A 13,547-nucleotide genomic window follows, 5' to 3' on the forward strand; every position below is an offset into this window, starting at 1 on the left:
TTAAAAGTCAAATAGGACAGACAAAGTGAAATGTTCAACTTTTCAATGTGTCACTCTACAACTTGACTGCATCAAAATCCCTAAGCCTTCTCAAACAATGTGATTGATTGACACAGGGCTTTTAACATTGGACACTCCTTTGTTTTGACGCATTGCTTGAGTTGTGTCAGTAGTACAACCAACTCTAGCAATGCTTCACTTTAGCCCCAAAAGATGTATCAGAATTTCGGACACGTGCATGAATCCTTGCGCCATGGAGCACAATATTGCAAATGCAGTGCATTATGGCAGGCACAAGAAAACTGATGCATCAATGCTGATGCAACAGGTCTTGTAAACGAGGCTCTTAGTGTTCCCAAACTTATAGAGAAACTGTGACCCATATTTATACTTTTTTGCGCCGCATTTGTGCCTCTTTTTGATGCAAAAGCGGTGCAAAATTACAAAATACACTTGAATTTTGAAAGTTTGCACTGCTTTTGCATAAAAAAATTACGCAAATGCGGCACAAAATGAGTATAAATATAGACCTGTGTGTCTCCCCGCTGGTAGTTCTTAAACATGGCCCGGAACAAAGGACCCATATAGGATTGGTGTGGTTCTGACAACAACACCCTGCAGTTCTTCCACTGGAAGGCCCAACAGTACATTTAAAACTTTTGTGCTTCTATGCCTTCCTTCTCCTTTCTCCTATGTAGCTTCTAGCAAGCAATTCTCACCCCCTAGGATACCCAGATAAAACTGCACACTTCACCCTGAAGTTTACTAAGCCTTTCTTTTATATAGCTCATTGGGATTGAGTTGACTAGGAAAGTAAACTCAGGCTGTATCAAAATCTTAGCAATATTGGCCTTGTCATATACTGTCAGTGGAATATTCATCCATGCTTTTAATAATTACTTTTGTCTCCCTCTGCCCCTTAAACTAATAAACTTGTGCCATCTCACCCAGACATTGTATCATCTGAATGCCCAGGTATCCAGTTTCACCCTTTACTAGGGAAAATTCCCTCGGTGCATTCTGCGTCTTAATTTCTGTTTTGTCAGTATTGACTGAGTACCCAGCTACTTTTTCAACATTCTTCATTGTTTGCTGTATATAAAAGTGCACTTTCCTCAACTCTGATGTGTAAATCAACAAATCGTCCATGTATAGGGTGATCTTCCCTTTCCATCCATCACACTGGACAAGGACAATGCCCACTTCCTTCCTCAGCCTTCTTGCCAATGGCTCAATATATAAATTAAAGAGAAGTTGTCACAACGGACATCCTTGCCTTATTCCTTTTATTTCAGTCTCCAATCTCCCTTATCAGTCTTTTGTTCACTGCTACCCTCTGATCTGGACATCTGTGGATCAAGAGAATCACTCTGCAAAACCTTTCTCCAAGATTGTTTGCCCTGAGCACTTATTTAAATAAGGCCAACCCACCCTGCCAAATGTCTTCGTAGCATCAAACGCCAAGATTGCAAAAGGGAGATTCTGTCCCATGTCAATTCAGTCAAACAACCTGTGTGTTAACTCATGCATCTGCCACCCCTTAATAGAGCCCTTCTGACCTTCATGTACTAGGCCCCAAATCACTTTATTTAGGGGCTCATTCTGAGCCCGGCGGGCGGCGGGAGCCGCCCGCCTGGAGGGAGCCGCCAAATGACCGCACCGCGGTCAAAAGACCGCGGCGGCCATTCAGACATTTCCCCTGGGCCGGCGGGCGCTCTCCAAAAGAGCGCCCACCGGCCCAGAGGAAATGCCCCTGCAACGAGGACGCCGGCTCAGAATTGAGCCGGCGTAGTTGCAGGGGTGCGACGGGTGCAGTTTGCACCCGTCGCGTATTTCAGTGTCTGCATTGCAGACACTGAAATACACAGTGGGGCCCTCTTACGGGGGCCCCTGCAGTGCCCATGCCATTGGCATGGGCACTGCAGGGGCCCCCAGGGGCCCCGCGGCACCCCCTACCGCCATCCTGTTCCTGGCGGGCGAACCGCCAGGAACAGGATGGCGGTAGGGGGTGTCAGAATCCCCCATGGCGGAGCAGCAAGCTGCGCCGCCATGGGGGATTCCAAGGGCAGCGGAAAACCGGCGGGAGACCGCCGGTTTTCCTTGTCTGACCGCGGCCGAACCGCCGCGGTCAGAATGCCCTGCGGGGCACCGCCGTTCTGTCGGCGGTGCTCCCGCCGACCCTGGCCCCGGCGGTCTGAGTCCGCCGGGGTCAGAATGAGCCCCTTAATCTCTTAGCAAGGATTCATTTGAAAATCTTGTAGACCCTATTCAACAGGGCCAGAACTTTGGGTCCTTATTTGGCTTCAAGATGGTACAGATTGTTACTTCATCCCATCATCATAGAAGAACACCAATTTCTAAAAGAATACCCTCCACCAGTCTTGTGTATACTGGAAGAATCTTATTTTCTAAGATAGCATACAACTTCCTTGGTAGTCTATCAGGCCCAGGTACATTGCCCCACTTCCCATCTTTCAAAGCTTTCCTTACCTCCTCCTGCCCTATCACCTGATTTACGAGAGTTGCCTTCGCTGTTTCAAGCTCCAGTAATGGGTCTTCCCCTAACCATGCCACTAGATCTCCCTCCCTCCCTCACCACCAAATCCTCTTTATATAATTCCTTATAGAAGAAAGCAATTGTATATACAAGTGTGATTTCTATATCACTAGCTTCAGTTCTTCTTTCCTCAGTAGCCCTATCATTTATTTCTCTGAGTAGGTTTCTAGTGCTGGTCACCATAGTTTTCCATGCTTATTGATTTCCACATCTCTCCCCATACTCAAAGTTTGTGAGCCTGCTCTCTTCCTATTTCTTACGAAAAACCTCCTCCATATGGCAGCCCAACTCCTCCCTAGGCTAGCTTTTTGCAGCTCTCTGCACTGAATATCCCGCTCCTGAGTTCCTCCCTTGAGTTCCTGTCCTGCCAACTGCAGCCTTGAGATTCTCTCCTCTAGACCTCCAAGTTTTTTCTTGATTTATTTTTAGTGGTGAGCTGCTATGCTTGTGATACTGCACTTTTCAAAAGCTTTAAAAAAGTCCCAGACTATGTGGGGTGGGACTAATTTTTAATTTTTGTTAAAAAAACATTTTGTATCTTGTCACTGACTGGTCAAGCAACAGTTTCCTCTCCGTGGTCCACCATGGAAATCCACCCCAGGCTCAGAGAAATCTCCAGCAACACTGCTTTGTGGTCTGATATGTGCTCTGGTAAATGGGTCATGTGCTTTATATTAGTAAGTTTAGTATCTACTGAAAAGTAGTTCATTTTTTAGAAATGTCTGTATTTCTTATTATGGAATGTAAATGCTCTGGACCAAATACCACCAAGACCCTGCCCCTTGATGATGCACCCAGCCTGTAGCTGCATCTTTGAGGGTTTAGTTGTCACCCTGCCAGAGGATCTTTTGATGGGCTGATCGAGTAGTATATTAAAACCCCCTCTCTATTATTGGCAGAGTTACTTCTAATAGTTCATGGTGTAAAGCTTGCAACTGGCAAGGATCATCTATATTCAGGCCTTAAAAACCTGTTACTACAAACCGAGAGCCATTAACCAAAACATTGCCCTTTTGTTTGTCTTCCACCTCTATCTGCCTTGTACTCCCTGATTTTTGCCTGGGTCGAGGTTTTATTTAGAATGGCCATCTCCTTCATGCAAAACTTCTAATTCACCTTTTAGTCCCAAATATCTCCTCATATTCCATTTTGAGAAATTGTGTTTCTTGTCGCATTATAATCTGGGCCTCCAATTGCTTTAAATACTCTAATGCTATTCTTCTTCTGCTCCTAACCTTTGGGCCATTCACATTCTACGTCAATGTCCATAAAGGATTTGCTTTCCTATCCTTAGTTATTCACTTTAGTGCCCTTACTACTGAGGTTTGAGGATACATTTTTTAATTGTTTCCCTCATGCTTCCCACCCTGTCATTACACATGCCTCACTCCACCCCAGATGTTCCCTGCTCCGCCTCCTTCGGAAATGCTCTTTGATTTCTCCCTGGTTATTTCTTTGGTACCCATTTAAGATTTTCCTCTGGTGCTCTTTCAGCTTTAATGTGACTTTATTTGTGTGATAATTTCACAGCTTTCTCCAGTTCCCTCATATTTGCATACTGTTATTCCATATGACCCGCAGGCTTGCTGGAAATCTCCGTTGAGCTGTGACACCCAATTTCCACTTTTCTTTAAAAATGTGCATTGTGTGTTGTTTGCTGTGACCACAAATATGTTTCACTTATATTTGATAAAAGAAATACATGACAAGGACATAACAATTATGCATCTCACTGGGATATAACAGCCTTAACAAAAGTACATAATGTTGAATGAGCCTATTCTCTTGCAGGTTAAGATGGCCACCTCTGAGATACACCAGCATGCATGGTGTACCTTTTTCGTCTGAGAAGGAACTGTTCAAGTACATGCTAGACTGAATAAAAGGCTAATGTTAGGGACCACAAGTAAACACTTTTCCATCCCGATGAATGCCCTGCACCCATTGGAGTATTTCATAGTGGGCAGAATCATATTGGCTATGTAGCCTGGGTATCTGCATTGAACATTTCTTAAAGTATAGTGTTTCTAATAATATGATTGGAAGGGGCTAAGTTAGTTAGGCATAAAACTACTCCCCTACATATTTTTTATCTGTCCCTCCTCTTTAACTTCAGGCACACTTACATGTCTTCCTCAAAAAGGGATCTGTAGGTGCCACTGTGTATAACTAGTTGTCACTAGGGGTGAGGAGGGGTCCAATTAGGAAGCATGTGACTTCAGTGAGTGTGAGCTCATCCTTTTTATGGGAGACCCTCAATGTTTGGGTTTCCTGTTTTTATTCACTTGGTACAAGATCCATGAATGAATGGAAGCCCTGGTATATCATTTGGAGAGTGCCAGGTATTGTAATAATGGTTAGAATTTAGGGAGGATATAGCCTGACCTACTAATGTAATCTATCCTATTTTGTCTCCTATGTGCGGATAGCCATCATGGTGTGTCGGGTTTGGTCAATAGGACACTGATGATGGCTATACCTGTTCTGGGGAGTGAAACATTGGTTGTAGTGGACTGATCACAGAGTATCATTGTGGAGCATGACAGAGGCAGGGGAAGCATTTGAGACCTAAGCAGGGGGCCTAGATCACAAAGGTAATTTTACCCTTTGTATAAATGTACACTTTAAGTGAACTTCACAATCTCCTTGAAGTTTTTACGAATTGCATGTCCTATCTTTTTATGTGCAGAGACTCCGCACATGTAAATATACAGAAATCTCAGCACATAAATAATAAGACATGTAGACTGATAAAACTCTGCACATAGTTTGTGAATTTCACTTAAAGTGTAAATTTACACAGAGTTTAAGTTTATCTTTAGCATAGCAACCCTTTCTGGTGGAAAATGTATTTTAGTTCAGCAGCTTATTAAATGATTCTATGATACATCATTGGTGTCCACATTGATATGTAATGTAACAGAAACATTTTTTGGTCCCTCTGGGTGAAGGATAAGAATTAACCTCCACAACAGTGGTTGTACCATAAACATTTTCATAAATTTGTTTAGATAACTGTGCTAACATTTCAATCAGAAGTGTTTACTGAGCATTGATGATAGTGCATACCAAAATGATGGTAAGGTGGTTATCATAAATCTGAAAATGGATGATTGTAATTGAGTGTGGGAGTGACTTGCGCAATTTGCAGTAGCGTAATGATGCAAAATTACAGCACAATTATGCAAGATTACATTGAATTACACAAGGGCATTTAGTGATTTTTTTAAAAATGCACCCTTTTGTCGAAAATGGACCTTGTGATGCATTTTACACTAAGAACATAGAGCTAAATGCAACAGAATGCAAATAGCAGGTGCCAGGTGCAGCAAAGGGTCGCTAGGTTTGTTCTACTCATGCTCTTGCAGTACAATGTTTGTACCAAATTACTCATAATTACATGAACACGTGTAATCACATCATTTTCAGTAATTTGGTGGCAAATTCGATACTGTTAGTCATGCTGTGCTATTGAAATGGCTAACAGAAATAGGGATTTCTGGCTCAGCCTGCTAACTTTTCTCATCTTATTTTGAAGGGCAGGTTCAAAGAGTAGCCTTAATGGAATACATTGCAGATGTGTTTTCTCTTCTCTGTGGTGCCCCTCAGGGGCCATCATGGAGCCGTACTCTGTTTAACATTTATGTGGCTCCCTTAGCGAAACTCATCAATTCTTTCCTCTTTGCCATTAAAGCCTATGCCAACAACACCCAGATTGTGGTATCAGTGTCTAGTAACATTGGTGAGGTTGCTGACAGCCTTAATAAATCTATGCGCACAATTGCTAATTGGATAAGCAATAACTGCTGAAAGCTGGATACACAAAAGACTGAAGATTGCTCATTTCGGAATAAATCTTGGTGCCCTCACTCACTCGGACTCCCCCCTATACCGGAGACGAAAGTCAGAAATTTAGGGATTATATTTGATGCTGCACTATCTTTTGTGGAGCAGACCAGCAAATGAGTTTCTTCCTGATTTTTTATCATAAAAGTGTTAAGGGAGGTTTTACCATTTATTCCTCCAGATTTGAAAAGCCTGTTGTTTTTGCTTTAGTCCTATCTAGACTGGACTATTGTAATGCAGTATATGTTGGTATCTAAGAGGGACCACTAACCAAGCTCCAAATGTTGCAAAACACTGCCTGTCGCTTATTCAAAAATATTCCTAAACACCAGTCTGTAAAAAATGCCTTTATGGAGCAACCCTTGACCCTGCTTCCAGCAGGCAGGTCGCTCCCCGCGCCGCCGCCCCGTGCCGCCTCCTTCTCCACCCGTTTCTCCTTCAGGCAATCCCCTGCCGCTGAGTCCCTGCGGCCCCTCCCGCCTCCCCCCACCTCCTCACCGTCCGATTTTCCTTCAGGCAATCCCCTGCTGCTGCGTCCCTGCACCCCCTTCCACCTCCCACTCCTCCTCACCATCCGATTATCCTTAAGGCAATCCCCTGCCGATGCGGCCCTGCGGCCCCTCCCGCCTCCCCCCTCCTCCTCACCGTCCGATTCTCCTTCAGGAAATCCCCTGCCGCTGTCTCCCTCTGGCTCCTCCCGCCTCCCCCGTCCACCTCACAGTCCGATTCTCCTTCGGGCAATCCCCTGCCGCTGCGTCCATGCGGCCCCTCCCACCTCCCCCCTCCTCCTCACTGTCCGATTCTCCTTCAGGAAATCCCCTGCCGCTGTGTCCCTCTGGCCCCTCCCGCCTCCCCCCTCCCCCCTCCACCTCACTGTCCAATTCTCCTTCGGGCAATCCCCTGCCGCTGCGTCCATGCGGCCCCTCCCACCTCCCCCCTCCTCCTCACTGTCCGATTCTCCTTCAGGCAATCCCCTGCCGCTGCGTCCCTGCGGACCCTCCCGCCTCCCCCTCCTCCTCACCGTCCGATTCTCCTTCAGGCAATCCCCTGCGGCCCCTCCCGCCTCCCCCTCCTCCTCACTGTCCGATTCTCCTTCAGGCAATCCCCTCCCGCTGCGTCCTTGCGGCCCCTCCCGCCTCCCCCCTCCTCCTCACTGTCCGATTCTCTGCAGGCAATCCCCTGCCGCTGCGTCCCTGCAGCCCCTCCCGCATCCCCCTCCTCCTCACCATCCAATTCTCCTTTAGGCAATCCCCTGCCGCTGCGTCCCTGAGGCCCCTCCTGCCTCCCCCTCCTCCTCACCGTCCGATTTTCCTTTTTTCCCGCTGCTGCCATCCCCTGCGGCCCCATCCCCCCAGCCTTCCCATTCGCCCAACTCTCCCTCCTCCCAACTGCCACTCGCTCCCTCCTCCCCATTTATGGCAGCCGCGCCAAAGGCAAGCCCGTCTGCGCCCATCAGCTCCAATACTGCGCCCAGCGCCAGTCCCCTTGCCCCCTCAGACAAATCTACTCTCCCCTCACCCTCCAATCACTCAACCCTAGCCCTCGCCCCAACTGCACCCTGTCCAGCCCCACACACACTCATGGCCCCTTCACCTGCCACACCTGTCATTTCTCCTGCTCCTCATACCTCACGCCACGCACCAACCATAGCGACCCCGACAACAAACACAACACCCCCAACGCAATACACACCTGCTCTGCCCCCACCCCCACCACCCAGCCCCACAGCACTCCACCCCACAACCAGAACACACCCCGCAACAACACCCTCATGCACCACACCAACACCACCCTCCACAACCACCTCAATTGCCTGCTCCTCAACACCCACTCCCTTCACAAACAGGCAATAGAACTCTGGGACCTCATCACATCACACTCACCTGACATCGCCTTCCTCACGGAAACCTGGACCAACCCCTCCTCGGAACACCACATAGCCATCGCCACCCCAAAGGGATACAAACTCCAATGCAAAGACCGCCTCAACTGGCCAGGTGGTGGCATCGCCATCCTACACAGGGACACCATCAAAGTCACCACCAGCTCCCAAGACACGATCGACAACACAGAACACATGCACTACCTGATCCACATTAACAACAACTCCACCCTCAGAGGTACACTAATCTACAGACCACCAGGGCCACGCCCCGCTTTCTGCGACACCATCGCCGACACTATCAGCTTGCACACCCTCACCTCCACAGACTACATCCTCCTCGGTGATTTCAACTTTCACCTGGAGAACCTACAAGACCACAACTCTACCTCCCTCATAGACAACCTCACCAACCTCGGACTCAAACAACTGGTCACCGCACCCACCCACTCAGCAGGACACACGCTCGACGCAATTTTCACCCCAAGCCAACACATAGCCTACACCCACATCACCAAACTCCTCTGGAATGACCACCACTGCATCCACTTCTCCTTCACCAAACCCCCCACACACCACCATCAACACACCACACCCTACCGCATGTGGGACAAGATCCCCACAGAACACCTGAACTCCCAACTGGCTCACAACCCCCCACACCAACGACCCCAACACAGGAGCACACAACCTTGCTAAATGGATCACTACCTGCGCAGACACACTAGCCCCCCTCAGAAAACACATAGCCACCCGCAACATCAAGAATGCCCCATAGTTCACCCCCGAACTCCAAGACTCCAAGCGCAAATGCCGCCAAGCGGAGAAAATATGGCGACAAGAACCCTCTACAACCAACTTCTCCACCCTCAAAACCACCATTCGCACCCGTCACCAACGCATACGCACCGCCAAAAGAGATCACTACAAGACACGTCTCGACAACAACTCTCAAAACAGCAAAGAACTCTTCACCATCATCAATCAACTAGCCAAACCCAAAGCCAGCAACATAGACCCCTCACACACACAGCCCCTATGTGATGCCCTCTCCAACCACTTCCACCACAAAATCCTGGACATCCACAACAGCTCCATACCACACACAACCACCACACACACCCCTCACTCACCCAACTAAACCCCCACCCTTGACCCCCACCACACTCACCACCTGGGCCCCCACCAGACACGAAGAAACTGAAAAAATCATGAACTCCATCCACTCCGGATCACCCTCTGACCCCTGTCCACATCTACAACAAAGCCAGCCCAACCATCGCCCCCATACTCTGTGACATAATCAACTCCTCTTTCAACTCTGCCACCTTCCCAGACCCCTGGAAGCACGCAGAAATCACCGCTCTCCTAAAAAAACAAAGCCGACCCGGAGATCCTCTCCAACTATCGCCCCGTCTCCCTCCTTCCTTTCCCCGCCAAGGTTGCCAAGAAACTATTCAACGCCCGCCTATCCCACTTCCTCAAAGAAAACAACACTCTTGACCCCTCACAATCCGGGTTCCGCAAGAACCATAGCACAGAAACCACCCTCATCGCATGCACCGACGACATCAGGACCAAAGTCGACAAAAACGAGACCGTCGCACTCATCCTCCAAGACCTTTCTGCAGCCTTTGACACTGTCTGCCACCACACACTTCGCACACGCCTCCACAACATTGGAATTTGCCACAAAGCCTTAGACTGGCTCACCACCTTCCTCACCAACCGGACCCAGAGAGTCCGCCTTCCACCTTTGCACTCCACCAAGATCATCTGTGGAGTCCACCAAGGGTCCTCCCTCAGCCCCATACTCTTCAACATTTACATGATCCGCCTAGCCAACATCCTCCGATCACACGGAATCACCATCCTCTCCTACGCAGATGACACCCAACACATCCTCTCCCTCACCCGCAATCCCACCACCGCCAAAACCAACCTACACGCTGTTCTCCTCGACACCGCCAACTGGATGACAACTAACCACCTCAAGCTTAACTCCAACAAAACTGAGATCATCATCTTCAGCCCCAACACAACCACATGGGATGACTCCTGGTGGCCCACCGCCCTAGGCCCCGCACCCACCCCCGCAAACCACGCATGCAACCTCAGCATCATCCTGGACCCCTCCCTCTCCATGACACAGCAAATCAATGCTCTAACCTCCTCTTGCTTCCACACACTCCGCACTCTAAAAAAAATCCTTCAAATGGATTCCCCCAGAGACCAGGAAGACAGTCACCCATGTATTCATCAGCAGCAGACTAGACTACGGTAACACCCTCTATGCCGGCATCACACTCAAACTCAAACGCAAACTCCAGAGAATCCATAACACAGCCGCACGCCTCGTCCTTGGCCGTCCCCGCCACAAACGAATCTCACCACACTTCAAATCCCTTCACTGGCTCCCCATAGACAAGAGAATCATATTCAAGATCCTCATCCACGCACACAAATCCCTCCACAACACCGGCCCAACCTACCTCAACGAAAGAGTGAACTTCCACACTCCCACATGCAACCTCTGATCAGTCAACCTCGCCCTAGCCACAGTCCCCTGCATCCAATTCACCACCACAGGAGGCAGATCCTTCTCCTACCTCACCCCCAAAACCTGTAACTCCCTCCCCACCAACCTACGCAAAGCCAAAGACCTCCTGCTCTTCAGAAAGAACCTCAAGACATGGTTGTTCGAACTGTGACCCTCCTTGCCCCTCCAATTCCCCCCTGATCCCCCCGATCCCCCCCCCCCCAAGCACCTTGAGACCCTCACGGGTGAGTAGCACACTCTTAAATCTTTTTGATTGATTGATTGATTGATTGAATGATTGCCAGTAAAAAAAGGATAGCTTTTAAAGCATTTTCTTTGTCACATATACATTTACATGGATATGGGCAGAGTACTTCAGAAAGAACTTTAGATGGTACTTACGAAAAAGAGCTCTCCATTTAGTGTCATCACGATCAGTGATCGTTCCCAGATTCAAGAAGTAAACTGGGACGGTCGGAGCTTTGTGCACTTTACCAGTATACTCTGGAACGAGATGCCATGCACCCTTAAAATAAAAGATAATTTTCTCTGTTTTCATAAGATGTTAAAGACCTGGTTGTTCATGACGGCTAAGCAATAATTTTAACTTGTAGTTCATTAATGTCTGGCAGGATATTTGAAGAGAGGTTTTAGACTATATCAGCGCCAAGACGCCTTTGGGTAATCGCTCGCTGTGTAAGTACTTACATCAAATCAAACCAAATCAAAAGAGTAACTCAAAATTATAAAAAAATCACTCTGATTGCTCTGAACTAATCATCATTTTGTCCAGGGCTAGTTGTAATATGATGAGCTGCACAAACATTAACGCAAGAAAATAAATATCAAAACCCACATTAAAAATAGATATAATAAAATAAATATTACAAAGATATTAATAATACAACAAATATGCACATTTTAAAGAAACACAGAGACACTAATTAGGGCCACCAAAAAAGGTAATAACTGAAAAATATTTCAAACTAGACATAAGACAGCCAATAGAATTTCCCAGAAAACAAACTTATCAATAAAAATATAAACATAATTAAAAATGCACAGGAAAAACTTGCTAACTGCAAGAAAACAAAACTGCTGGACTGCATGAAGAAAAGCCAGAAAATATACTTGAAAAAATAACAAGGAACTTTCACATTTAAGTTGATTAAAGCAACTAAATGTAAAGTCACAACATTTTAAAATGCAAGTCAATAAATCAATTACTAAACTCTCATCATTTATCATATGTAATATTTTTCAGGTACGAAAGAGCAAGTTAAAAAATGAAGCACAGCACACCAAAACACTACAACTCAACACTAGTACTGTACAAAGGCATTTCAAAGAAAGTAAAATAAGCAGACTAATAAAAATAAAACAGCCCTTCTGCATTAAAACTAAAAACCAACCACCCCAAAACTAGACAAACCTGTATTTTTAATATGTAAATAAAGTAAAAGTCTTTCTCACCAACAGAAAAGAAATCTCCACCTACCCAAAACTCAATGACATCAAATACAAAAAGAAGAAATCCCATTGCAACTTAAAGCAACAACACATATGTAAGGATAGCATCAGAATGTTTTAAAACATGTTTAATTTATATTAGCCATCAAAATAAAACATTTTCTCATCATAATTAATTTTAAAATGTACTACTTTCAGACAGAATGCCAGAAGAAGCCACGTGCATCACATTAAAGAAAGGCAAACAATAGCTTTCGCACAATGGATACAGATACAGACAGGAAAATACAAACACTGATAACGTGAATTGGAAATGTACTAAATATTATGAAAAGGCTTGTTATGGGAGGGCTCAAACGCAAAACAAAATATTGTAATTAGTGTGAGAGAACACAAACAAATGTAACAGACAGAGAAGTAAGGCACATGCTTCAAGATTTAAAACAGGCAAGCATCAGTTCCCAAAATCCCACTACCAAAATCTTAAAGGACGTACTCCATAAAGTACAAGTCAGCTACCAGCAATTCCTTCTTTAAAACGTCTAATTCCACTCACAAAAAAAAGCCACAAGCCAAACCTCTTTTACACCTATAAGATTATATGGGCCTGATTATGAGTTTGGTGGTCTTGCCGCCATTTCGCTGCAGCAGCAGTCCCAGCCACTCTGTGGTTTGGTGATAGAAAGCAGGCTTTTTCCACCAGCCCTTTTACCACTCTCCACACACTTGTCCAGCACATTTATTTTCATCCCTTAGTGTATTCCTGGTTGTATTGTCACTGACATTAATTTGGGGTTATGTCAAGGAAAAATAATCCATTTTTTTCGTGGACAGGATTGTCAGTCATGATGGATGAAATCATAAGAGCAGAGCCAAAATTGTTTGGAGGCCAACATACTACTATCAGTCAGTAAAGGGACATGTGGACCAGAATAGTAGAGAGAATAAATGCTGTAGGAACCACCCTGCACACACAGGAGGAAATAAGAAAGAGGTGGAATGACCTGAGGGAGAAGGTGCATTCCCTGGCCTCCAAGCAACACCTGGAGGCCCAGAAGACTGGTGGTGGTCCTCCCACTACCTCAATCAAAATGTTCCCTTAGGAGAAGAAGGTCTTTCTTCCAGATCGTACATTCTGAAGTCTTGACAAGAATAGCTCAGGGAGTGGAGTCTGGTAAGTTACATCTCACTAACTGTCACAATACCTCAATGTCCTGTTTCCTCTCAACTCAGCTTTTGCCATTGTGCTGTGT

The sequence above is a fragment of the Pleurodeles waltl genome, chromosome 2_2, assembly GCF_031143425.1.
Source record: "Pleurodeles waltl isolate 20211129_DDA chromosome 2_2, aPleWal1.hap1.20221129, whole genome shotgun sequence".
Taxonomy (NCBI): domain Eukaryota; kingdom Metazoa; phylum Chordata; class Amphibia; order Caudata; family Salamandridae; genus Pleurodeles; species Pleurodeles waltl.